This window comes from Leopardus geoffroyi, chromosome C3 (genome assembly GCF_018350155.1).
Source record: "Leopardus geoffroyi isolate Oge1 chromosome C3, O.geoffroyi_Oge1_pat1.0, whole genome shotgun sequence".
NCBI lineage: Eukaryota > Metazoa > Chordata > Mammalia > Carnivora > Felidae > Leopardus > Leopardus geoffroyi.
In genome coordinates, this window is record NC_059338.1 from 83,478,318 (window position 1) to 83,504,597 (window position 26,280).

At 49.2% G+C, this 26,280-nt stretch overlaps 1 long non-coding RNA gene across 21 annotated transcripts in view; it reads right to left on the reverse strand.

Annotated features, from left to right (window-relative positions):
• LOC123585459 overlaps positions 1-26,280 on the reverse strand; it is a 371,435-nt gene that overhangs the window by 126,302 nt on the left and 218,853 nt on the right. For 10 of the 21 annotated variants that reach the window (XR_006706190.1, XR_006706192.1, XR_006706191.1 and 7 more), the window contains exons 5-7: positions 24,489-24,566; positions 20,540-22,290; positions 7,379-7,545 (exon numbers count right to left, since the gene is read on the reverse strand). This is a non-coding gene — a long non-coding RNA (uncharacterized LOC123585459). The other 11 variants (XR_006706181.1, XR_006706180.1, XR_006706184.1 and 8 more) reach the window with 4 other exon arrangements.

Here is a 26,280-nt window from a genome sequence, read left to right on the forward strand (position 1 = left end):
AGGTGTTCACTGTAACACTGAGTGTGGTTTCAAAGCCCTGATGTTTGCCTTGCTTGAATTTAGTGATCCAGGTCCTGGCCACTCAAAATACGGGTCCACCATCTACAAAGCACAACAGCTGTTCTCAGGACATGCAGAGGTCCAGAGGTCTTCAAAGTTCCTTTCAGCGATACAACTGGAGGATGCTAACCAGAAGGAGAAGCTAATAACTCCCAACCCAGGGGCTAGTTAGAGGATTAACTGTGTTAGTGGCATTATAACTAAAAGTGCTGAATAAATGTGAAAAAATAAAGTTTTGGCAATTTCTTACAAGGCAACAATAGTCTTACTATGGGATGCAGCGATCATGCTCCTGGGATCTACCCAAATGAGTTGAAACTTATGCCCTCTCAAAACCCTGCACACAACAGGACACCTGCCTGGGTGGCTCAGTTGGTTAGGTGTCTGACTTCGGCCTAGGTCATGATCTCCCCATTCCCGAGTTCAAGCCCCGCGTCGGGCTCTGTGCTGACAGCTCAGAGCCTGGAGCCTGTTTCAGATTCTGTGTCTCCCTCTCTCTCTCTGTCTGCCCTGCCTCTCTTTAATAAATAAATAACGTTAAAATAAAATTCAAAAAAGAAGAAAGAACGAAGAAACCTGCACACAAATGTGTATACCAGCTTCACTTCTAATTGCTAAAACTTGGAAGCAACCAAGGTGCCCTTTAGGAGGTAAATAGATACAAAAACTGTGCTACATCCAGACAAAGGAAATTATTCAGCACTAAAAAGAAATGAAGCATCAAGCCACATAAAGACGTGGAGGGGACTTAAATGCATATTTACTGAGTGAAAAACGCCTAACAGAAAAGGCTACATACTGTATGAGTGAAACCGTATGATATTCTGGAAAAGGCAAAACTACGGAGGCAGTTAAAGATCAGTGAGGCTGCCAGGGGTTTGGGAGGAAGGAGGGACAGATGGACAGGTGGAGCACAGAGGATTTTTAGGATGGCACAACTCTTCTGCACGACAATGTCATGGTGGGTACGTGACATCTTGCACTGGTCAAAAATCCACAGAACCATGCAATGGCAAGAGTGGACCCTGAATATAAAGTATGGCCTTTCATTCATCATAATGTATTCACATTGGGTCATAAGTTGTAGCGAATGTACCACATGAATGCAAGATGTCAACAATCTGGTGGGGGCAGGGGGTTGGTATATAGGAACGCTCTGCTTTCTACTCGACTTTTTATAAACCTAAAATTTCTCTCAAAAATAGTCTATTGGGGCGCCTGGGTGGCTCAGTCGGTTGAGCATCTGACTTCAGCTCAGTTCACGACATCATAGTTTGTGGGTTCAAGCCCTGGGTCGGGCTCTGTGTGAACAGCTTAGAGGCTGGAGCCTGCTTCGGATTCTGTGTCTTTCTCTCTCTGTCCCTCCCCTGCTTGTGCTCACTCTCTCTCTCTCTCTCACAAAAATAAAAAAAATAATAATAAACGTTTAAAAAATATTAAAAAAAATAATAAAGTCTATTGGGGCACCTGGCTGTCTCAGTCAGAAGAGTACACAACTCTTGGTCTTAGGGTGGTGAGTTCGAGCCTAAGGGATTACTTAGTATAGGGATTACTCAAATAAATAAAACTTAGTAAGTTTATTAATGAATGAATGAATGAATGAATGAATGAATTTTTTATTAGTTTTCTTTATTTTTGAGAAGCAGAGAGAGACAGAGCGTGAGTGGGGGAGAGGCAGAGAGAGAGAGGGAGACACAGAATCCAAAGCAGGTTCCAGGCCCTGAGCTGTCAGCACAGAGCCCGATGCGGGGCCCGAACGCATGAACGGTGAATTCAGGACCTGAGCTGAAGTCCGATGCTCAACCAACTGAGCCACCCAGGCGCTCCAGTAAGTCTATTAATTTAAGTATCTGTATCTATATTGCTAGGCAGATAGATAAAGTTTAACAACTTTCATATCTTTTGATCCAAGGATTCCACTTTTGAGATTCTCTTGAGATACAGGACATACTAGAAGGAAAACTTCATTTACAGAAGGGAAAAGAGTAAGCAACCTGAAGTTGCTCCCCAGCACCCACATGGATAAAAGCAAATTAAAAAACGGTAGTTGAAAGTGTTCGGAAGTAACACAGACAATGCTTGCAGAAAAATGCCCATGGGGAAAAAAGTAAGAGCTTCCTAAGATAACTGTGGGAAAAACTTTGTATAAAACAACATAAATGGTTTCCAGCACCTTGATAATGCAATTGTTCTCACGCTATCTGGGGCCATGAGATTATGGATAGCTTTTTTCCTTCTTTTTCCAATTTCTTCTAATATTTTAAATATGTACATTTATTTAAATATATTTAAAGGTCTATGAATCGTTTAGCAAGGGGAGAAATGACAAGAGCTGGTCGGTGTTCTTAGTACTTGGATAAATTGTAAGTCATTTGGGTAACTCACTGAAAGTCACATTGCTACACAGCTGGGGTTGCAGACATTCATCCAAAGCACTTGCCATCTGAAGCTGGGGCTTAGTCAAAAAGATACTATTTAGAGACAGTATACTCACCCTGGGATGCCGAGCACACAAAGATATGTGGGAAACAGAAATTCAGATGCCGAGCATACAAAGATATATGGGAAGCAGAAATTCAGAGACCAAGAGAGAAGGTTAAGAATCTTACTCACTCACTCACCCACACAGCAAGCCTTTATTTACTAACTGTTTACTAGAAGCCAGGCACGGGGTCGGGAGGAGGCACTTCTAAATAAAATCAAACCTCGGACCTTTACTTAAGAACTTCTGGTCCAGTCTCCCCAGAATCCCGGATTTCCACACTAAATACCTTTAAATGGTGGAAAAGCCCACTAACTGTATAAAAACCAGCATAAACTGGGACTCAGCATGTGGTTCCCCTAAGCTGTCTCAACACACTGCCTCTCTGGAGGGCAGGAACCAGCCCTACAACCTGCAAGATAACTACCTCCCCATGCTTCTTCACTTACGCTGACTTTTATTTTTAATGTTTATTTATTTATTTTGAGGGAGAGAGAGAGAGAGAGTGAGTGAGTGAGAGACAGCAGGGGAGGGGCACAGAGAGAGAGAGAGAGAGGGAGGAGAGAAAGAATCCCAAACAGGCTCCACTCTGCCAGCGCATCGCCCGACATGGGGCTCGAACCCACGAACCGAACCGTGAGATCATGACCTGAGCCAAGATCAAGAGTCGGATGTTCAACCGTCTGAGCCACCCAGGCACCCCCAACTTAAGCTGACTTTTTAGGGTCAGGAAATTTACTTCTGATTGTACCTCCCACCCCAGCCCCACAACATCAAGCATTTCAGATCAAGTATCTGTGAATCATAGGTCAGGTTGAGTCATTCTTAAAATTTCCAGGCTGTGAATGAAAACTATATTGATCACTTGGCAGCGGATCAAACAGACAAAAGACAATGTGACTTGCTCTGCAGGTATCTGTAACAATGCAAAGCAGATTTGCAAGCATTGTATTGAAATGGAGGTGGGGGTGGGATGGGCGGACAACTTTGCAGGGAGTGAGGGCTGGTAAATGGATGGGGCCCTCAGTTCCTTTACCCTCTGGTTTCAGATAAGTATCATGCTGATGGTTGTCTCTCCATTCACCACCCTGCCTTTTTGTTTCATTTTGGTTAATGTGAACTACATTTATGGTAGGCTTTTGGCAACTGCTACAGATTCAGAGCCTATAAAATTGTTTTCCAGGGAAAAGGGAAGGGAGGGCTTGAGCACCTCCTACGGGGTCTCATTCCGTCTCTTAGATGGGGCAGGGCTCGGCGGCTGGGTGGCCCCGTCGGTTAAGCGTCCAACTTTGGCTCAGGTCATGATCTTGCGGGCTCGTGGGTTCAAACCCCGCCTTGGGCTGTGTGCTGACAGCTCAGAGTCTGGAGCCTGCTTTGGATGCTGCGTCTCCCTCTCTCTCGGCCCCTCCCCTGCTCATGTTCTCTCTCTCGCTCTCACTCTCTCACTCAAAAATAAATAAACATTAAAAAAATTTAAAAAAAAAGACAGAGCAGGGTAGGAAGGGGAGGCTGCTCAAGTTCCCTGCCCCAGAAGCTCTCGGGGGAAGAGTTCCCCAGACTGGCACCAGCCTACACACAAGGGACAATCAGAAACAGAGGGTGGAAAACAGCAGGAAAGCTGACCCCCACAGAGACCTTGCGGGGCCACGGCACCCAGACGGTTTTACACCCTCTTACCACGACCTTTCCCCTGCACTATCACACTGCCTCCAGGCCCGTGTGTAATGCCAAAACAAGGGGCCAGAACCGTCACCCCGTGTGGGAAAGCCTGGCTGGGACCACCAGGGAAACCCACCTGTGTGTGAGTCAGACCCTCGTGTCCTGCGTCTCGAAGCAGGGGTACACGTCAACACAAGCTTCAGGGCCCAGGCGGGAAACTCTACCTCTGAATCATGACCGCACAGAACCTTCTCTGGGCCTCCCTTGTAACCCACTGAGGGTCTTTACCGGGAGCGAGGGCGGCTGCACAAGTCTCATGTGAAAAGGTGATCTGAGGGGTTTTGGTGGTCTTTTTGGTCAGTTCACAAGATGAACTAGGTGCAGGTGACGCAGCTCAGAAACGCCAGAGAAACACGAGCGAGTGTGGTTTTTAACTTTCTTTTTTGGTGGCTATTCAGCTAATTTGAAGTCATAGTATTAACAGATGGAAACCCAGAGAAGGTTAGTGACTTGTCTAAGAACTAGACAAGCCTGGAGAGACAGCTCAGGGGCCCACAGTCTCCTTCCCCAACCCCACGCTGCCTTGCTTAGAACCAAAAGGTCACACAAAGCAAAGGGGACAAGAGTATCCATTTTAATTGGATCATAAAGTAATAGGAAAGAAGAGTAAGATCCAAAGGCAGGACATTATGGACTTTGTGACTTCTACTCAGCTAAAAGCTTGGGCTCAATCTCTATTTAAAATTTTGTAAATCTATTTCAATTAAAATATAACAAAGTACATTTAATCACTTGAAACTTCAAACGTATTTTAAAGTATTAAAAAAAATTTTTTTTAATGTTTATTTATTTATGAGAGACAGAGAGAGACAGAGCATGAGCAGGAGAGGGGCAGAGAGAGAGGGAGACACAGAGTCCAAAGCAGGCTCCAGGCTCTGAGCCCGACACGGGGCTCAAACTCACAAACCGTGAGATCATGACCTGAGCCGAAGCCGGATGCTTAACAGACTGAGCCACCCAGGAGCCCCTCCAGTGTATTTTAAAATTGCCTCTTCCCCATCTTGACACACAGTGAAGAGTAAGCTAATATGTTCTACATAGGAATCCTGGGGCAGTGTGTGTGTAAGCCCTATAAATCACAGTCTAATAGCTGAGAAAGGCTCACTGAGCCCATTGTGCAGATGAGAAAAAACAGGTCCAAGGAGAGGCAATGACCTGCCGAAGGAAAGTCAGTGGGCCACCATCACAGCCAACACTGTATCTCACATCACTCGCTACAGAGACCTGTGCAACTCCCCACGCCCCGTGTACTTCCCTAGCTTCTGCAGACAAGGGAATTCAGGTCCCTCTGGCAATCCTTAGCATTTCACATGATTCCGTCTACTGGTCTGGCATAATCTGCAAGGCAGCTGGCTGATTTTCATGAAATGTGTTGTAGCTACCAAAAGATATAGCAGTGGGCACGGTTAGTTTCTCAACATGTACATAAGGGATCCCAAACTGTAGCGCTCATGAAAGCAGATGACGAATTTATTTATTTGGGGCGCCTGGGTGGCTCAGTCGGTTAGGCGTCTGACTTTGGTTCAGGTCATGATCTCGCGGTTTGTGAGTTTGAGCCCCGCGTCGGGCTCTGTGCTGACAGCTCAGAGCCTGGAGCCTGCTTCAGATCCTGTGTCTCCCTCTCTCTCTGCCCCTCCCCCACTCACACTCTGTCTCTCTCTCTCTCTCTCTTTATCTGTCAAAAATAAATAAAACATTTAAAAAAGGAAAAAAAAAAGAATTTATTTATTTGATGCAAATAAAAGGTATATCCATACGATGTAACAAAACTGGGTGGCAGTTACAAAGAATAAGGCCGCTGCCATGGACAGCACTCTTGGGTATATTGATGAGTGGGGAAAGGCAAGTGACTGGTTTATCAAGGGCTACAAAAACAGTTATGTGTGTGCACATGCACATAAACACATTAGAAATGTCTACAAGCATGTGCCCCAAAGAAATAACCCAAGTGGAGTTGATAAAGAAACAAGGATAGGGACCCAGTGATTAAAAAGAACTTTAGTTTTATTTGAAAAGCTTTTTTTTCCAAGGTGACAACATTCATTTACTCTTTGTGTAATAAATGACTGATTTTTTACAAAAAGAGAAAAATAGGGCTTTATTCATGTACCTACATACCCAACCTGCTACTTGAGCACCTGCCACTCCCGAGTGAGAGGAAAGATTGTCTGCTTGGTTCATGTCATGAGCCAGGTGACATGTGCTGTGGGGATGGAAGGAAACAGTACAGGGATTTCTGTGTTCCAGGGGAGATTCAGAGGCTGAAACAGAGTCCTCGGCAAAATTCTGTCAAGGCCTGCCATCTTGAACACAGTGATGATGACAATGGTTTCCAAATGGGCAAAACTTTGGCAATTTCAAAGGAATTTCAATCGTTTTTGACTTTAGTTAGAGTTCACAACGGAATATGTGACAGCACAAAAGATAGTCTGTGGTTCCCAAAATTTCACCCCCACAGAGGGAGATGGTTTCGGTGCTTTTTAAAGGCACCGACTCTTTGGCTGTTTTTATCAGTACATATGGCTTACTCTGCTAGGCTAGAAATGGCCTCCGCCAAAATTGCTGTTTTGATTTGGATTTCCAAAAATAACTCACAAAAAGCCTATCGTATGAGGAAGATGGTCACACCCAACTCTGGGGAGGAAAAGGAAAAGCATTTGATTTGAATCACTTAAGACCGGAAACTGAGAGCATGTATCTCCTTGTAGCAACTACTACATAATTATCCATCCTAATGGAATCCTTTCAAAACCAAGGCAGTTCAACAAGAAGTTTAATGGAAAGTAAAATTTCAAGACCAACTATTCGGTCAAAGCCACGTTAAATGAAGACAGCTCAGCAGTGACCAATTCCTGTTCACGTATCACGTGTTACGGGTGAGGGGTGGGAGGGGGTGGGTGTTCTCCTACATGGGGGAAACATGGCAATGTGCTAGGCTCCTCTGTCCAGTTCAATGTGTCCTCTAGTCACTGGGCACAGGGATTCAATTTTCTCTGGGTCAGTGTTACTGCTGGCCCTCTCCCCTCTGTCAAGTGTTTTCTGGTCTTCCTAAGAGAAGAAGCCACGGTTAAAAATGCCAAAGATAAAGACAGAGAGAGAAGAGAAGAAGACCCTTACCATCCAACGTGTTCATGAGCGCAAAGACAGGTCCCATTCCAGACACAGGCTCGTGGAGGACAGCAGTGATGGAAAATGGTCTTCACCACTTGGGACGCTCCTCTGTGTCACTTAGCTGTGTGACCTCTGCTGGGTTACTTAACATCCCCGAGTAGCAGTTCTCTCACCTAAAAAAAAAAAAAAAAATCATATATTATATATAATATATTATGTATATATATAATATATGTATATTATATATATAATATATGTATATATATATATATATATATATATATATATACACACACATACACACACAGATACCTGGGTGGCTCAGTCAGTTGAGCGTTTGACTTCGACTCAGGTCATGATCTCACAGTTTGCGAGTTCGAGCCCTGCATTGGGCTCACTGCTGTCAGCACAAAGCCCATCTCGGATCCTCTGTCCCCTTCTCTCTGCCCCTCCCCGCTCGCGCTTTCTCTCTCAAAGATAAATAAAACTATGGCATATGTGTGTGGGTCAGCCGTACTTGGGATCTCACCATTAGTGCAGTAGAGCTCCGCCCCACACAGATTAACTTGAAAGAGAATCTGCATTTAACAAGGGTTCCTGGAGATTTGTGTGGGGCTCCAATTTGAGAGACAATGGCTTTGGCCATTCTGCACCAGGTGCCCCAGTCAACAGAACATGATGTAACAGCTGCCCTTGGGGGAGAAGCAGAGTCCCCAGAGGGCCACCTCTGGTGGGCACATTTCTGAAAACCATCCCAGATTGCTGTCCAGTCTTCCTGCTTCCTGCTTGCAGACAGGGGAATCAAAGCAGAGCTGGGAGCCCCCTGAAACTGAAGGATTCTCCACCAACAGGGCCAGACCACCCTGGGATCCACAGCCATGTCATCACAGATGTCCCCCTATCATCAAATGTGTCCAGAAGAGGCCCTGAGTGCAGAGAGGACAACGTCAGCAACTAACAGTAAGTGGCAAATGAGAACGGTGGCCGAGAAACTCAGAAGAAATGGGTTGGACGACAGACCATCTTCTCTTCCCTGATTAATTCTGGCCTAAATCAAGGTGCTTTTGTGCTATAAAACACAACCACCTCATACAGTAGGAAAAGAAATGTTAGACACACACAGGGGTTTTGCTGTCTATGCACAGACCATCTCTAGCATCGCAGACGAGACACTTTTGATATTGACTCCCTCCCGGAAGGGAAACCTGTAGTCTGGGGAGCTGGAGATTGAGGGAGGAAGAGGAGGAAGAAGAAAAGGAAGGAGGGAAAAAGAGGGAGGGACATTGAAATTAAAAAAGTAAAAATAAAGTTAAAAGACAGTTGAGTCTCTTGTTATGCAGAGTGACGTTTAAAAGTCCTCCTAGAGGATATTCTGGCCATGACACCATGTTTTTTACCTAAAACCACACTGCTGAGCTTATGATCCTTTGTTCAGACCTCACACCCACCACACCTATGTCTGAAAATGCTCACATGGAGAAATTCGGCAAGGATGTGTCCCGGGGCGGCAGAGAGAGCGACCTTGTTTATTTGCTCCCAAACCAACAGACACTAGAGCTAACCCAGCCTCTCAAAATCCCAGTGGCTCCTGACTCCAGTCCATTTGGCTTAGTTAGGCAAGGAAGAATCTCTTCCAGAAGATTCTAAAGCCTGGGTTTCCAGAGACTTCCCATGACTAAATGGAATTGGGGGACACAATGCTTATACTTTGGGTGAGTGTGCGTATGTGGGAACCGAGGGAAGAGACGAAAACAGGCTTGCATTCTGGAATCCTTCCTAAATCCTTGCGGGGAGGAAATATAATAGAAACCTGATTTAACGGGGGCAGACCGAGGCCCGGTAAGGTTTCATGGTAGAACCAGGAGCTAAATGTCCCAGTCTCCCCAGCCACCTTCCAGCAATGACCCCCACATCTACCACCTGCTGGAGGCCTTACACTCTATCTTTATGGTTGGTTTCTTTTCTTTTCCTTCCTTCCTTCCTTCCTTCCTTCCTTCCTTCCTCCCTTCCTCCCTCCCTTCCTCCCTCCCTCCCTCCCTCCTCTTTTTTTTTTTTTTTTTTTGAGTCTGTTTCTTTACAAAAAATATCACTGGGTCCTCAGCTGAAAATTTATTCTACTGATAAGGAGAGTAATGGCAGTGTTCCCTCAGGCTATGGAGCTACAACTGATGATGTATAGTTGGATGGATAGAAGGCCAGCGTTGGAGTCAGAATCTCTTAGGTCAAATTGTATCTTTGCTACTCATAGCCATCTGACATTTGGAAGCTGATCTCTCTGAGCCTCTGGTCTCTTCATTTTTAGAAACGGCAACAGCCACAGCTAATAATATTTATCAAATGGGAACTGTGTGTGTACTCTTAAGCCTGTGTTATTCTAAGTAAGCGCTTTGTATTTCTTAACTCCTTAGCATACTGTTATTATGCACGGTGTACACATGAGAAAGCTGAGGCACAGAAAGGTGAAGTAACTTGCTCAAGGCCACACAGCTAAGCGATGGCAGCACTGGGATTCTCCAGGTGGTCTCCAGGCTGGAGCCTGGGCTTTAGCCATAACAGAAATGCTCCCACAGGGCCGGCAGGAGGGCTATGTGAGATCAAAGGAATAAAATGCTTAGCGGGCCATCCGACACAGAGCAAGCACTCAATAAATTACAACTATTAGGTACCATTTAGAAATTAATTTCTTTGGTTAGTCAGACACGCCAGGGTTACTATAGTATGAACGTGTCCAATGAGAAGCTGCTGCCTATGGTGGCACTAGTCCCTGACAGGTGTTCTTTCGCACCTGCCTTCGGCTGGCGCTCCGGGCAGGCGATTTTGGTGCTCTGCCCTGGAATCTCCATATTGGCCTCTCACACGGGGAGCCCACAACAGGAACCCAACCTGGGGCAGCTGGGACGGGCACGGGCCTGACGTCCGCCTGGCAAGAAGGATGGCAGACTCTGGAATGAGTTGGACGGACCGAGTCCCCAAGGCGATGGCCTCGTGCTGGTTGACTCACTGCTTTAGAAATTCTCTGTAGTTGGCTAATTGCACAGAGTCAGAGGGAAGAACTCCTTGCCTAGAAGGGGCAGCACGAGTCAAAAACTGGGCAAAATTAAAGATCTGGTGTGGACGAAGAGCCAACCGGTGGCTGAATAAGCAGCCAGCCACCACTCTCTTCCTCCTTATTCAGCTCTTCCCAGTTCTGTTCGGGTACTTGGAAGAGGCACGCGGTGGCCACGGCAACCCTACTGTCTCTGTCAGGGACTGGTGTGGGGAGGACCCCTGGCCCCACCTGGCCAACCAGGGGACGTCTCCTGGGGACTTCCGGGGAAATTCTGCTCCCTAATAGAAGATAAGAGAGTTGCGGAAAGGACCTCCTTTTCCGATTGGGCATTCTTCCTGCTGGAAATTCTGGTGTGCTAAGGTGAAGTCTGCGGCAGAAAAGAGCATCTCAAGAGATGCTAATCCAATGTCCTGACACGCTGGGGCGGTCGAACGCATGCTTATGGATGCATCTGACAACACCAGGTGCTGGGGAGGCCGTGGGGAAACAGAACCCCCCGAGCATTGCACTGGTGGATGTGTAAACTGGTACAGTCATTCTGGAAAACAATCTGGCAGTACTTGTGAAATTAAATATGAGTATGCCCGATGACTCATCCATCCCAGCCCTGGGTCTGTACCAAAGAAACTCTCCCACACTCCCCATGGGCACAGGTGCGAGGTGTCATTGCAGACTTGGCTGGGCGGCCCTAGTGTCCATCTGCAGGGACAAGAGAAGTGAACAGGGCAGGATCTGCAGCGACGGAAGGGCAGACGCAGCCCTCTTATGAGCTAAGTGTAAACCGTGCACCAAGACTGGATCTCAAAAAGAGAGTATTGAGTGAAAAAAAGACAAGAAGGAGATCCGTAAGAGAACCCCATGCGTCTAAGTTAAAAGACACCCGATCACAGCCCTACAGTAAGTCCACACGTGCGGCACACGGCAAATACTGGAGTGGGTGCCTATGAGGAGTGAAGGGAACACAGCAGGAAAGAACGCAACAAGGAGGAGAGGGGTCTTTCAGAGGCCGGAGGTAATGTGCCTTGAATGGAGGAAGCTTCCATAACAATTCAAAAGAAAAATATGCCACTGGATTTGGAGTCATTCCCGTGACTGATTCCTACTGGCTGTGGGCCCCTCGGCAGGTAACTTACAGCCTCAGTTTCCCCACTGCGAAAGCAGATGTGAAGAACTGCCCTACGGAGAAGTGGGTGCAGAGCCTGAATCTGGAATGTAGCAACAGGATGGCCACTAAGGACTCAGCTTTCTTGTCTGTAAAATGGGGATTACTACATTACCCATCTGGTACCGTTATGATGGGGTTTAAATGAGATGTGACACGGGCAGGACAAAAAGCACAGCGACGACACTGTTTGGCACATTTGGGAGGCAGGGAGCACGTCCTTCTGGGAGCTCGGGCTCGTACCAGGCGCTGTGCCAGGGGCTCGGCAGCACACCCCACCCTCACTGGGTGCAGCACCCGGGGGCATGAGACCTAAAAGCAGCCCCCGCCCCTTGCCGCAAGGTGCCCATGATGTCCTGGGCACCATCCTGAGAGAGAGGGCACTTCAGGCTGCCTTTACGTGCCCCCATCTTGGGCACCTGGGGCCCTACAAATCCACTTGTAGATTTCTTTTTTCTTTTCTTTTGTGCCACAGATCAATTTTTAACTGGCTAAGGCAGGTTACCAGAAAGAGAAGAGACGAGAAGAAGAAACTGTCATAACTCCCCTGCTCTGCCACTAAGTAGGCAAATCTTCATTTTTTCCGACAAAGTGCTACTTTCTTTCTATAACTTTCCGTCATCCAGGAAGGACGCAGCGCTGTATGTGACTGTCACACCACGGATTGCCACTGCTCCCCAACACCTCTTCTCCATCCCTCAGATGCCTAGGAAAGATTCAGTGGCGCTGAAGTACCACGTACTGGGTGGCAATGGGTGCCATCTTGTTCCCAATTTTGCTCCTACAAGTGCCCTGGCTTTGAAACACGCCTTCCTGCAAACCAGCACCCTCCCTCCTGGAGCATGTCTTTGAAACACATTCCCCAAATAGGGACACAGGTCAAAGCGATGCTTTGGTAGCTCCCGACAAATCGTTTTTCCAAAAGACCAATCTATGCGGCCACATGCAATGGACGCATGTGCCGGGCCGCCCACAAATTCTCAGAACAAACGCCCAAACCCGTTACTCTCATGTCTGGCAACCTGCAGGGAGCGGGAGGCCACAGTCACACTCTGAGTCTCAGGGAAGGTGGACTTTTCCCCGAGGCCACTGATGCTCTAATCTTCCATCTCTGTCCACGAGCGCTCACAACTTTAGAAAGAGGTTTTCTGCACATAACGCGGTCTCCTTCACACAGGCCAGCCTGAGGAGTGGGCAAAGGGACAGTGGGAGAGTTGCGGGCGGGAGGTCAGCCTAAGGCCTCTAGGAAAGAAGGGAAAACAGAGGAATAACAAATGGGAATGTTTGCATGAAAACGTGCCATTAAAAACTCCTAGTCTGCGGTGCTATTGGTCACCCCTGGAAAAGTCTCCAGCGCCCTGGGCTTTATGCGGGCTGGGGCCTCCACAGAGCACCCCTCTGCTCTGGCTAATGCCTGGTGCGGTTCTTCCAGATGAGCCGAAACCTGATTTCACCCGGGAAGCACACCTCCTAAAGCGGATGGGCTCATCCTGCCCAGACCTCCTGGATTCTCTCATTCCAGAGATGAACCCAGCAATGGCCTGAGCAACGGATTGCTTCAGTAGCTACGTTTGGACTCAAAGTATAATGCGGACATACACCCAGACGGTGCTAGCCGTGAACGGAAAGTCCAGCCTGGGAGGGGGAGAGGCAGGCTGCAGGCCTGTAAAAGCGAGACAGAGGTCCTAAGTGACTTCGCTTGGGTTTTCCCCTTCCACTCCCTAGCCCCGCACCACCGATCCAACCGATTCTTTGATAACTTATTTCTCAAATGCCTGTTATCACCTAGTCACTGAGGTGAGGAATTGCAACACCAAGGCCATTCCTTGACGGGAGGACTGACTTAGGGAGTTGAGACTCTAACATGAGGAATGTTAGATACCATGAGGAATGAAGTCAAAGATAACAAAACAAGACAGTCAAAGATTGATCGCGTGCGAGCACTGAGTGGTCTGCCATCGGGGGGCAGGTCGCTGTGGGCTGTGAAGGAAGTCCTCTGAGAGCCTGATGACCAGAGCCTGGTGGGGGGAGGGTGTGGGCAAGAGAGGAGGCCTGTGATCCAGGCCGGGAGCCGGGAAGGTGGGCAGCACGCTCAGGCGCCAACGAGGAGCTCCTTGAGGTTAGAACAGAAAGAAAACATCTGGAAATCCGGGGAGGCTGCGTCGGGGCCTGAATAGTGAGACGCTGAAGTCAGGGAGAAGAGCCCGCGCTGGGAAAGAGAAAGTGAAGGTGGTGTGAAGCGGGACAGCTGCTGGGAGAAGCTGATGGGGAGATGAGTCGGGGGACAGCCCTCAGGATGGCCTGGGGAAAGGGCCCGGTTAGCAGAGAGGCACGCGGTGCCAGAGCATCCAGGTCCCGCCTTGCCAGCACGGCAGACATCACCCATCCATCAGAGCACACTTTCCTCAAGAGCCCAGATGGGACCTCAGAGTGTGTGGCCGCTTGGGGCTCCAGGAAGACCCCACCCATCGATGCAGGGTGGGATTCAATCTCTGCCTTGCAGGTTGTATCAATCAGGAGCAGCAATATCACGCTGCACTAACATGTACCTCACAGTTCAGTGGCTGAAAACAGCAGAAGTTGGGGCGCCCGGGGAGCTCGGTCAGCTAAGCGTCCGACTTCGGCTCAGGTCACGATCTCGCAGTTCGTGGGTTCGAGCCCCGCATCAGGCTCTGTGCTGACGGCTCAGAGCCTGGAGCCTGCCTCGGATTCTGTGTCTCCTTCTCTCTCTGCCCCTCACACTCTGCCTGTCTCTGTCTCTTAAAAATGAATACGCATTTTTAAAAAATGGAAAATACTTAAGAACATTTATTGAGTGCCAAACATCCTAAAAATATTACCATTTCTTTTGGCCCTTTGATCAGCCCTGTGGGGTAGTAGGTACCCTTATTCCCATTTTACCAATGAGCAATTTAGGGCTCAGAGGGGGTTGAGGGCCCCAGACAGGAAGGAGTGGGCCTGACTCCACTGCACATGCTGTCCTCCAACATCACGACGACATCTTTGCGACAGGAGAGGAAGGGAGCTGTTCCAGAGGCCCGAAGGCACAAAGGCTAACCGCTAGGGTTCTAGAGGCGAGCTGCCTTGGTGTGTATTCTGGCTCCACGTTCCTGTGCCTCAGTTTCCTCATCCTTGAACCATCATGATACTAACAGTGCCCCCAACCTCACGTCAGTGCTGTGGCAACTAAGGGACAAAATGCACGCATAGTCCTTGCGGTGGTGCTAGCACCAAATCCGTGGCCGATAAATGCAGTTATGATAGTAACATGGCCATCTTACCCCAAGGATGCTGGAGCTCAGATGGGCCACAGGCCCCTCAGCCCAAACACCATCTACCTCTCAATAGGACACTCGGTCTCCTGGGTTAGGGGGCCTGCTGAGTCTGTGTGTGTGCCGGGGGAAAGGCGACACAGCACCAGAGTTAAGGGCCACCCTGCCACAGTCGCACGCCCCAACGGACTGAGCCACCCAGGCGCCCCTTGAAACTAATATATAGTGCCTTTCTGGTCAAACGGGCCTATCTGAGAAGCTTGGTGAAAATGCCATTTCCCAGGCCCCACCCCAGAGCCACTGGGTTAGAAAACCTGGTGGGGGAAGACCAGAGATCTGCATTTTAGCAAGTTTCCCAGGTGGTCATTTGCAAACTGAAGTTCGAAAACCACTGCCATAAAAAGAAGCTGAGAACAGGGGCTGGGGCAGGCATCCTAGAGCCAGAAGGAGGGCTGCAAAGGTGACCAAAGAAGTGGTGGGGTGGGGGGAACAGAGGACCGCACGTGGCTCCTGTTTTGCATGAGAGCAAATCACTTCTGCCCACGTGTGCCCTGCGTGCTCCACCAGCGTAGACATAATTTGCAAAACCCTAACTCACCCTCTGCCAAACCCTTCCCCCAGTCCTGGAAAAACGATACTCGCGCTCAACCTGGGACTGCCTTCTCCATCCTGATCTGCAGGAAGAGAACGTTTCCAACATACTGGACACACTGCTTGAAGACTCCTATCACCACTGCCAGGAATCGCATTGCAGGAAGGAACATAAGTAGTGCGGTCACCCAGAGGTTTGCTGCAATTAGCTCTCCCTTTGGTTTGTGACAGATCCTAGCTCCTGCAGCGAGCTGTCCTCACTCATCTGCAGGGAAGGAGGTTTCGTTTAATGTCACGCCACACACACAAAAGTGTTGCTGATGTGCATGCGCGCACACACAAACGCACCACGCGTTGTGTGCAGGTGTATTTAAGCTTCTGCAATGATTCGAGAAATACAGCCCAACCATCAGGAGTCACCTGGACCATAATGCTGAGTGCTAGTTTCCAAGGTACCAGGAAGGTACCAAGCTAAAAGGGGGCTAGAAAAGGAGCGAACTGATACTTAAGGCCAAGTCCTGTGCTGGGGGTTTCTCATGTATGTTTCCCATCAATCGATCAGGGAGCATATTATCAGCTCCATTCTTCTGATGAGAAAACGAAGACACAGAAAGAACCTGCCCAAGATCCTCTACGATCGAACCCTCACCTGGCTAACCTGAAGATCACGTTCAATACTTACTCAGTGCTGCCTTTAAGTTCGTGAGCTGTAAGCTTGGTGTGGAGGGAGGGGAGAGTTTCTTCCAGAGAGGGGAGCCTATGGAAACTGACCTCTCCAACCAGTGAGAGAGAAGAAATAACTTCTTAACAAACAACTGAACTCACAAGCAATCAACAGTCATTGAGAAGAATAAATCACAGATAAGCAACAGAAAAAAGCAAATCACATTATAATCACATCCTTCCAAAAATAATGGCTGTTACATTTATAGGCTTGTTCTAGCCAAATACGTATTTTTTCTAACCTACATATAAAATGATACAATTTTTGCAATTTTATAAAAAATTTTACACTGATTTTATGTGAGTAATTAATGATGTTTGTCCGATCCTGATCTTCTGTGAATTTATGTCAATCCATAAATTTCTCTGCAGAGTCTAAGGGGGAAGATGAAACCATTTGCTTCTTTATGTTTGTTTGTTTGTTTCCTGTTATGGTCTGTTCAACAGCCACTAGTGCATTTAAGGAAGGGTTATAGAGGGTTCTATCTATACCGGCACTGTGTTTTCGTGAATGAAGCGGACTTGAAAAACATCCACCCCCACCAAAATTTCAGGTGGGTTTCCTCCTCTCCATAGGCGAAAACGGAGGCTAGGTTTTGCAGCAACTGATAAAATGACCCTCCCCCCGCCCCTCCCCCACGGCAGGGACCAGCCCTCCAAGTGCCCCCCAGGACTCCCTTCCAGCCTTCCCCTAGTTAGGAGAGTGAAAAATAACCTCCTTTCCTCCCTTTTGGTGTTAACGAGGCTCCCTATTGAGACATAGTTAATCACATCAATTAAAAGCCTTTCACATTTGGCCTTGCCTGCCAGGCACAGGCCCTCTGTCCAGGGGAAGGTGGGTAAGATAAGTCATGTCCAGAGATAACTTATATTCTTTCCTTTCTCCCCCTCCACCTAGGCTTTTTTCATTTGTATGTTTGTTTGTTTTTTAATTCAAGCTTAATTAGCACACAGTGAAATGTCTTTAATGAACACTCTGATGAATTCTGACAAATGCATATACCAAAAACACTAAACCTCCAAGACATAAAACATTTCCCTCACCCAAAAGTTTTCCTGTGCCGTTTCTTTTTTTTTCTTTTAATGTTTATTTATTTGAGAGAGAGAGAGAGAGAATGGTGGAGGAGCAGAGAGAGAGGGTGAGAGAGAGAATCCCAAGCAGACTCCACACTGCCAGTGCACAGCCCAATGCAGGGCTCGATCTCATGAGCCTTAAGATCATGACCTGAGCTGAGATCAAGAGTTGGGATGCTTTACCGACTGAGCCACCCTGGCGCCCCTCTCTGTGCCTTTTCTAATTGTCCCTGCCCTCCTCCCAGAGGAAACCACTGTACTAATTTCTAGCACTATTCATTAATTTCGTGTGCTCTGAAAGTTACAGAAAGTGGAATCCTGTGATTTTTAAAGACAGGCATCAATGACGAGCAAGAATGCCCAGTTCCTAGCAGGAATGAAAACCAGCGTAGGCCCTTTGGAGAACAGTCTGGAAGTTCCTCGAAAGGTTACATACAGAGTTACCACATGACCCAGCAATTCCACTCCTGGGAATATAGACACAAGGAAATGCAAACACACATCCACTCAAAACCCTGCACATGAACCTTCAGAGAAGCAGTCATCATTCATAATGGCCCCAAACCGGAAACAACCCAATATCTATCCACTGATGACAGAACGAATGAAATGCTGTTCATGCACACAATGGAATGTCACTAAGGCACAGAAGAGAATGAAGTACAGACCCACGCTGCCAAGTGGATGAACCTTGAAAACATCACACTAAGTGAGAGAAGCCAGTCACAGAAGACCACATATTGTATGATTCCATTTGTGTGACATGTCTGGAATAGGCAAATCCATAGCAACAGAAATACTAGGTTGCTCAGGACTTGGGGGTGCAGGGGAAGGCGGGTAGGGAGGTGAGAGCGAAATGGGGACACGTCTTCTCTCTGAGGCGGTGAAAATGTTCCAAGATTGTGTGATATCTAAATTGTATGCTACGTGAATGATATCTCAGCAAAACCGTTGCAAGAAACCAAACATTCAGAATCAACCAAAGTGGAGCCATGGAAAAGACAGCAGTTTTCCCGCGGGGGGATTTTAACAGAAGAAGCATTTGACACTGTAGCCCAAGAACCTGGTGCCACCTGGGGAGCGTAACAACGGCCCAGGAAGGTCTCCTTCCCGTGAGAATGTCCATGGCTTTCCTGATTTTCCCAGGGGTCCCTGCCCTACCTCCAGAGTCTAAACTCTGAAGAATCCAAGACCTATTGACCAGATCCATTCATTCACTCCGACATTTATGAAGTCTGTGTTTAGTAGAAAGCACGTAGCCATATCTAGTCTTGTCTTGTCCTATTATCTCTCTGCTCTAAAGTGACTGCGTTTTTAGGGGCATATTGAATACCTCTGTATGTTTGGTCCTGTGTTTAGCAGGTGACACTAGGAGACTGGGAAGGCGGGGTAGGGGGTGGAGGGTGGTGAAGAGCCCGTTATGAGAAAAAGGTCAAAACAAAACTCTGAGGTCCAATGGAAGTGGTTCCCACTCCTGACCTCCTGCCTTCACCTCTCCCTCCCCCATGTCCCTCACCTTCAAAGACCAATAACCTGCCCTATGGTGGAAACATTAAAAGCCCCAGCTCTGGGAACCAAACCCCCACTCTACCACCTACAAGCTGGGTGTGACTGCAAGCAATTTTTTTCTTAAATGTTTATTTATTTATTTTGAGAGAGAGAGAGAGAGAGGGAGACACGGGGAGAGGCAGAGAGAAAGAGGGAGAGACAGAATCCTAAGCAGGCTCCGTGCAAACAGAGCAGAGCCTGACGCGGGGCTTGATCCCACGAACCGTGAGATCATGGCATGAGCCGAGATCAAAAGTCGAACGCTTAACCGACGGAGCCACCCAGGCACCCGGCTTCAGGCAGTTTCTTAACCTCACTTCTCCACGTGTGCAGTGAAGATGTTGGCAGTTAACAGCCTGCCCTACGCGGGATTAGATGGGTTCATATGAGACTCAGCAAACTAAAGGGCCACCGGATAGTGAGTACTTTGGGGGCACTGTGGGCCATGCCGTATCTCTGTGCTGGCTAGTCATCTTCACCATCAGACGTCAAAGCCACCGGAGACAATAAATACATAAAAGGGGGAACATGCTGTGTTCCAATACAACTTTACTTAAGGACAATGAAATCCGATCTCATGTAATATTTTCACGTGTCAGAAAATAGGATACTTCCTTTGATTATTTTTCTCAACTCTTTAGAACCGGAAGAGCCAATCTCAGCTCGTGGGCTATACAAAAATGGATGGTGGGCCAGATGGGGCCCGTGGGCTGCAGTCTGCCACCTCCAGAGGCAAAGCACTTAGAACAGTGCCTGGCTCAGGGGCACCTGGGTGGCTCAGTCGGTTAAGAACAGTGCCTGGCACACAGGAAGCACTCACCACCCACGAACCACACCCCAAGCAACAAGAAGCTGGGCGTTGGCCGCCTGTCACCCCTGTGCTGTGCCCTCTAGGTACCGTATCTCACGGAAGTCTCACCTTGACCGTGTGAGGCAGGTAACACGAGAGGTCAGGTAAGAAAGCAAAGCCTTACGTGAGCAAAGGGGCAAATCCAGGTGTTTCGGTCGTGAGCTCTTGCTTCGGACCGTTAGAAAACCCCGCGCTGGCCACCAGGGCATGCCAGGGAGCCAGACCCACTCAGGCTCAGCTCCAAACACCACAAATCATGATTGAATTAACTGGAGACGTTTGTTACAGAAAGCGAGGGCCGGAAGGGGGACAACAATATCAGCCCGCAGTGAGGAAGGTCCTCTGATGCAGGGACACGCAGGCCGGGAACAGTAACCGCGCGTCTGGTGTTAACGCCAAGTGTCAGAGAGAAGAGGCCGGAAAAGGCACGTCCGCCCTGCTTCCCTGCAGCGGTGGGCTCAGAGACGTGGCGGTGTCCCATACGGTGGCGGAGGGAGAAGCCGGGCCAAGCCTCCCGAAGGGCACGCAGGGGCCTAAATGGCCTCTTGCACTTTACGGGAATACATCCTCATAAAATAGGAAAATCTAGTCGCGAAGATTTAACTACGAGGGTATTCACGGAAGCACCGCTTGTCACGGGACAAGAGCGGAATTCCTAAGTGCCCCAGACACCCAAGAAGAATTGGAGGGCCCCTGCCACCGCTGTCTGAACAACGGCGAGGCTGCGTGTCCCAGCAGTCGGATGGAGCGAAGGAGCAGGAGTGTGTGTGCAGACGGGGAAGGATATTCATCATGTACTTAGTAACACCGCTACGGGCAAACAAACGCGTGCGCTACGGTGCTGTTACAAGTGCGTGCATATGCATATGCATATACACCCGCCCTGCTAATTAGTCACCTCTGAATGATAACAGCAGCCTTTTTAGCTTCTTCCTTTTGCGTGTGTGGATTTGGAGATGTTTCTGGAATAGACACGCGGTGCTTTGTAAGAAGAAACAAAGTCCAGCCGGGGGCCCGGCAGGAGTTCGGTGCTCCCCGCGCGGCTCGTCGGTAACGGGACATGCGACACGTCCCTTCATCCAGCGCCTCCTTAGGGAGCGTCTGCCACAGGACAGGGACTGGGATACGTGCTGAAGAATGGGGGCAGATGAGGCAGACGGTGTCGTGGGGAGGCCGGTCAGGTAAACACATCGGTGCACTCAGGGCTCAGATGTCCCGCAGTATTTGCAGAGGGACTGCCAGATCATGGGAGGGAGGAGAGGTCTTTTCCCATAACCTGAATGCGGCCTCAATTTGCTTCGCGGCCTCTCAGCTAACGAGCTACTGGACAGAGGAAGGTCCTGGTAGCCATGAGCAGGCTGGTGTTCAGGCTGATCGCATGCAAAGACTCTGGCCTTTATCTTTCTCGTCGGCGAGGCCGACATCCTTTCCGGGCAGCTGTGTGGATCAGTGGAGGTTCAGGAAGCCTTCTGCGGTGGCAAAGCCCTGCACACACAGTGGGCACCGTTTAATGCCAAGATCTGAACTCCTTTCTACAAGGGCTGACAACCTGGGATTTAAGTCATGACGGATGCCAAAGTGCGGGGAAGAAAACATGTTTACAAACTGAAAGTCTCGACAGAGGAGGGCAGTGAGTAGCAGCGGGATTCCCCGTCACCGCACCCTGGCCCGGCTCACGTCATATGTGCCTTCCAACTCGGCCAGCTCCTGACTTTCTGGGACATGTTTGTAACCCCAAGGACAGTCGGCACATTTTAAATTGGGGGAAGAAAAATTTTCTCTGCAAGATTTTGTGCACATACAAAGAGAAGTATTTAGGACCTACGGCCTTGAAAAGAAATCCTTCATATCTCACCTCCAGTATGGTGAAGAGAAAAAAAAGGCTTTCCAGTTAGGTGGACAAGGGTTTAAATGCTGGTGCCTTTGGTAAATTGCTGATTATCTCTTAGCTTCAGGATAATAATATCTTCCCTGCAGGGTAATAATTAGAGCGATACATGTGCATAGCATAGATGATCAATAAATGATAGCTGGGTTTCTTCCCTCCTAGTGGGAAGGCTCAGGGAACAAAGTGGTGGGGTCACCCTGTCCAGAAGCTGTACCCTGGGGGAAATCAGCTCATTATGAAAGGGAGGGAGAGAGGCCCAGGTGGTCGGGCCACCCAGAGCTAAGCCTGACCTCAGCTCAGCCTGCAAAAGGTGAGCCAAGGATACTAGGTCTTTCTCAGTGATGTGGGAAAGTGAAATAAAACCGAAGGTCCGAATACGAGACCAGGCCTGTGCGTGGACCCCTCTGAGGTCCCGACTGGGGGAGCAGAAGATGTGGTTGTTTTGGGGGGGGCGAAAAAGGAATGGGACTTCATCAGAGACCGAAGGTGGCACCAGCGAAGGCAGCTGGGAAAGCAGCCACGGACAGAAGCAGCACAGTGTGGTCCCTGTGCAGGTCCCCCCAGAGCAACTAGTTGAACAGGCCTGGGACGGGGCCGAGGACTGTCCGCATTCTACCAGGACCCACTGCCACTGCCACTTCTCAAGGCCCGGCCCAGGGAACTGCTCCTGCAGTTGAAGGTGCCAGCTGTTGGCCTGGGGAGGGCTCACTCAGTCCCAATTCCAGCTGGGGACCAACTCCCAGGTCCAATTTTAGTATTTTCTAAAAAAAAAAAAAAAAAAAACAAAAAAGCACGACCTGTGTCCAGGGCCAAGGCAAGCTGCAAACATACAAACAGGGAAATAGCTTTAGAAGCAATGTCCTCAATTTCAACCACACACGTGCATGTGCATACATTCGTATGCATACGCACATGTGTGCACACAAATACAGACATACTTGGCTGTGCACACATATACATGTACATTCACATACACACACATGCATATCTGTATACGTACACCTGCCTACACACATGTGGGCGTATTCTGACACAAGCTCTGCCTTAGTACTAGTATTATCCCCATTTTCCTGATGGGGAAACAATAAGAAACTAGCCTAAGGCCACACAGCTGGTCTGTGGCAGAGGCTGGATCTGAAACAAGACAGTCTGGCTCCAGAGTCCCTGCTGGTACTCACTAGATTAGGACAGATAACCCAAGAGGTTAAACGGTACAGGCTGAGAGTCATACACTCTAAAAGCAACTTAGGCCCTGGGGTTGGCTGCGTCCGGTGAGGCTTGCCAAGAATTCCTCCCATTTCTGTACACGCATGTTGTTTTTGCCCTCCAAAGTGAGAGTCCGTTTCTCCTGCCCCTGAATCTTGGCTGACCTGTGACCGCTTGACCAGCAGAATGTGATGGAAGTGACGTCATCTCAGTTCTGAGCCTTGCCCTAGGGAGGCCGGGCAGGTTTTACACCAGGCACTTGGGGGGTCCAGCCGCCACACTGGAAAAGAAGGTCCGGCTGGACTATGACGACAAGGTCTCAGAGTAAGCGAGAGGCCTCAGCCGCTGCCCCAGTCGTCCCGGCTGAGGCCCCACGTAAAGCCTTCTGGCCACGCGGCCTCACAGGGCTCCCCCCGTGAACGCAGCCACACTGACTCCAAGTGGAACAGAAGAACCACCCTGCAGGGCTCAAGCACCCCACAAGACCGCGAAAAATAAACAGTCCTGGTGTTAAACCCCTAAGTTCTTGGGCGATTTGTCGGACAGCCAGTAGACTGATTCGTGCACCTACGTGGCTTTTGCAGACAGTATACATCTCACGATAAACAGCGTTATTTGTTGAGGGCTGTTTGCCGGGCCGCACGTGAAGTGCCTTACAGTTACTGTCCTGTTTAGTCTTCATTGCCACCCACGTGGCAGATATTAATATTATTTCCATTTTACCCACAAAGACAGTGAGGCCCAATGAGGTCAATTAATAATTTTCTCTACGCAGTGGCAGTTCCTGGATGTGGCCCTAAACCTGGCTTGTTTTAACTGCACAGACTACTCCGATCTCTCCAGAGAAAAGAACCAGGGGCCCGTGTGTGTATGCATATTTATACATAGACACCATGGCCTACCCAAGTCGTCACATGAAAGTAACCATCATGCTGCATTTCCCGCACCACGTGCCCCTTAGCCCTGCAAACCTGGACCCACATTCCTGGCCCCCAGTCATGATTTACCATCATGGGTCACGCAATTAGCAATATGAACGAGACCTGTAGCCAGAGCCTGTCACGTGAAACCGTGGGATGCCTAAAGTACGTGGTGAGAGGCTATTGGCCATGTTGAAGCCACCGAGGGATTAGCTTAGGGTAGAAGGTCAACTGGCAGGGCTGAAACAGATCGGGGTGCTTCAGGCAACAGGTGTCAGGAACAAAGATGGCGACACGGGATGCTGAAGGAAAAGGAGGGCAGAAACTGAGGTTGGTTCCAGGACCTGGTTTTAGTCCCCAGCAGCTGTGTGACCTTGGATCATACGTCACATCTCTGGGCCTCATGTCCCCAAGCAAGTTTGGTGATGTCCAAAGAACCGTCAAGTTCTTCCCATGATTCTCTGTAGCTTCATCTCCAGCAAAGATCATTACACAGCATCTCCTTTCAACTGTGGGGAAAGCCCTATGAACTCCACTTGGCCACCATGAAGAAACTGTAGGACAGAACGCGTCACTTGCTTTCTGGTGGCGACACAGTAAGTCACTGATGGAACCTCCAAATCCCAAGAACCCTCAAACCTGGACTCCTCTCCTACTGGTTAGTACCACACTGTTCCCACTCTGTTCTCACACACTGAATTCTAGCTCCCCTTCTGTGGGAACTCACACCCAACCAACACCTCTGAACGCGTCCTGCAGCCAGCTGCAGCCCCTCCATTAAAACAGAAGTCTGGCGAGAGGTTATCGCTGTCAATGGGTTTTGTTTCCTCTACCTCCTTAGAGCTGGTATCAGGCAGGCCAGGAAGTTTCTTTTTCCCTGCAGTCCATTTATGTGGGAAGAGGAGAAGGACCTGTCAAGTGCAAGGAAAGAATCAGCTGGGCACGTGGAGATATGGGCTGGCCCTGGCCTGGCGTCCCCCAGCCCTCCTGGTCACTCCGCCAGTCCCGTGCTGGGGGGCTATGCTGACTGACAGGGAGGACCATGGGGACTTGCCATGATCGTTAATCAGGAGCATTATCAGCATCCTGAAGAACCTCTGGTCTGCTCCAAGGCCAGTTAGGAAACTGACCTTGTCCCCTTCCTGTCTCATAAGCTTCCAGTCCATCCAGGACCAAGAGATGGAATATTTCCCCACGTCCAGCACAACAAAGCCCATCCGAGAAGCCCACATAGACGTCAGATGGGACCACCTCTCATCTCATCTCGTGAATGGGAATGCTAAGGCTGGAAGTCATGCCAGTGGGTACAAAGTACCCGGTGCACGTGAAGCCCCACTCTAAGTGCCCAGTGTGCTGTGGTCTGCAGAGTAACGGCCACCTGTGGACGCCCATACCCCAATCCCTGAATCCTGTGACTCGTTAGGTTGCGTGGCGAAGGCAGATTTAAGTGGCAGAGGAGAAGAAAGTTAATGTGCTGACGTTAAAAGCGAAAGATTATCCTGTGTGATTTCTGTGGGTCCAATATAATCAGAAGCATCCAAAATGGGAAGAGTCAGTCGGAGGAAAAGGTGACCATGGAAGGAAGGCATGGAGAGGCGTTATGTCGCTGGCTTTGCAGACAGAGGAAGGGGCCACTAGCCGAGGAATGCAAGGGGCTTCTAGAGGCTGGGGATGACAAGAAAACACTTCTCCCCTAGAGCCACCAGAAGGAACCAGCCCTGTGTTCCTTGATTTTAGCGTAGTGAGACCCATGTTGGACCTCTAACCTATGGAATTGTAAGATAATACAGCTTTCGGACACTGAGTGGGTGGCATTTTGTCACAGCAGCAATAGAAATCTAATACATGAATAGACCCACTCAGTTAAAGTTCCTACAATAAACTCTACGAGGCGACGTAGCAGTCCACTATGGCTCCAAGGATGCTGTGTAACAAAACACCCCAGCCCAAGGCAAACAACAACAAGCGTCTGTTTCTCACTCGCATGCCTGCCAGTCAGCTCGGGCTCCGGCTGGTACCCACCTGGAGGCTGTGGCAAAGGTGTACTCGTGCTAATTTGATTACGGGGGAGTGAAGAACTGGAGCCCATAGTTCAGTCCACCACAGGCGGACGCTATGTCAGCGTTGCATTTTGCAGATGAGGAAACCAAGGCACAGAGTTCTTACGAAACTCATCCAGGATCACCCTCTAGTAAATAATGGAGCGAGGATCAGAATCCAGTCTGGCTTCGGGAGGGTGGTCAAGGTACACCTACTAAGTGGAGAAGCTAGGGCCCCACGGCTCTGCATGTCACAGTTTCTGGGGCAGAAGGAGCGGCATCCAGGGGCTGCAGTGATCTCCAGAAGGAAGAGGAAGGCACTGGGAGGGGTCACCAGTGAAAACTGCAGCCAGGCCTGCTGTCAGGTCCAGGCCTGGGGCCAGAGCACCTTCCAGAGATGAGAAGCATCCAGGCTGAGTCAGATGCCTATGGCGGTTACGGGACCAAACGTCCTTCTCCCCCTGCCGGCGGTGGAGGTGGGGGGGGCGGGGGGGGACTCAGGGTGCGGGGCTGGATCTGATGCCAGGCGGGCAAGTCTCCAAGAAGTCAGCACGTGGGTTCCTTTGAAAGCTGTTTATCTTTAGAC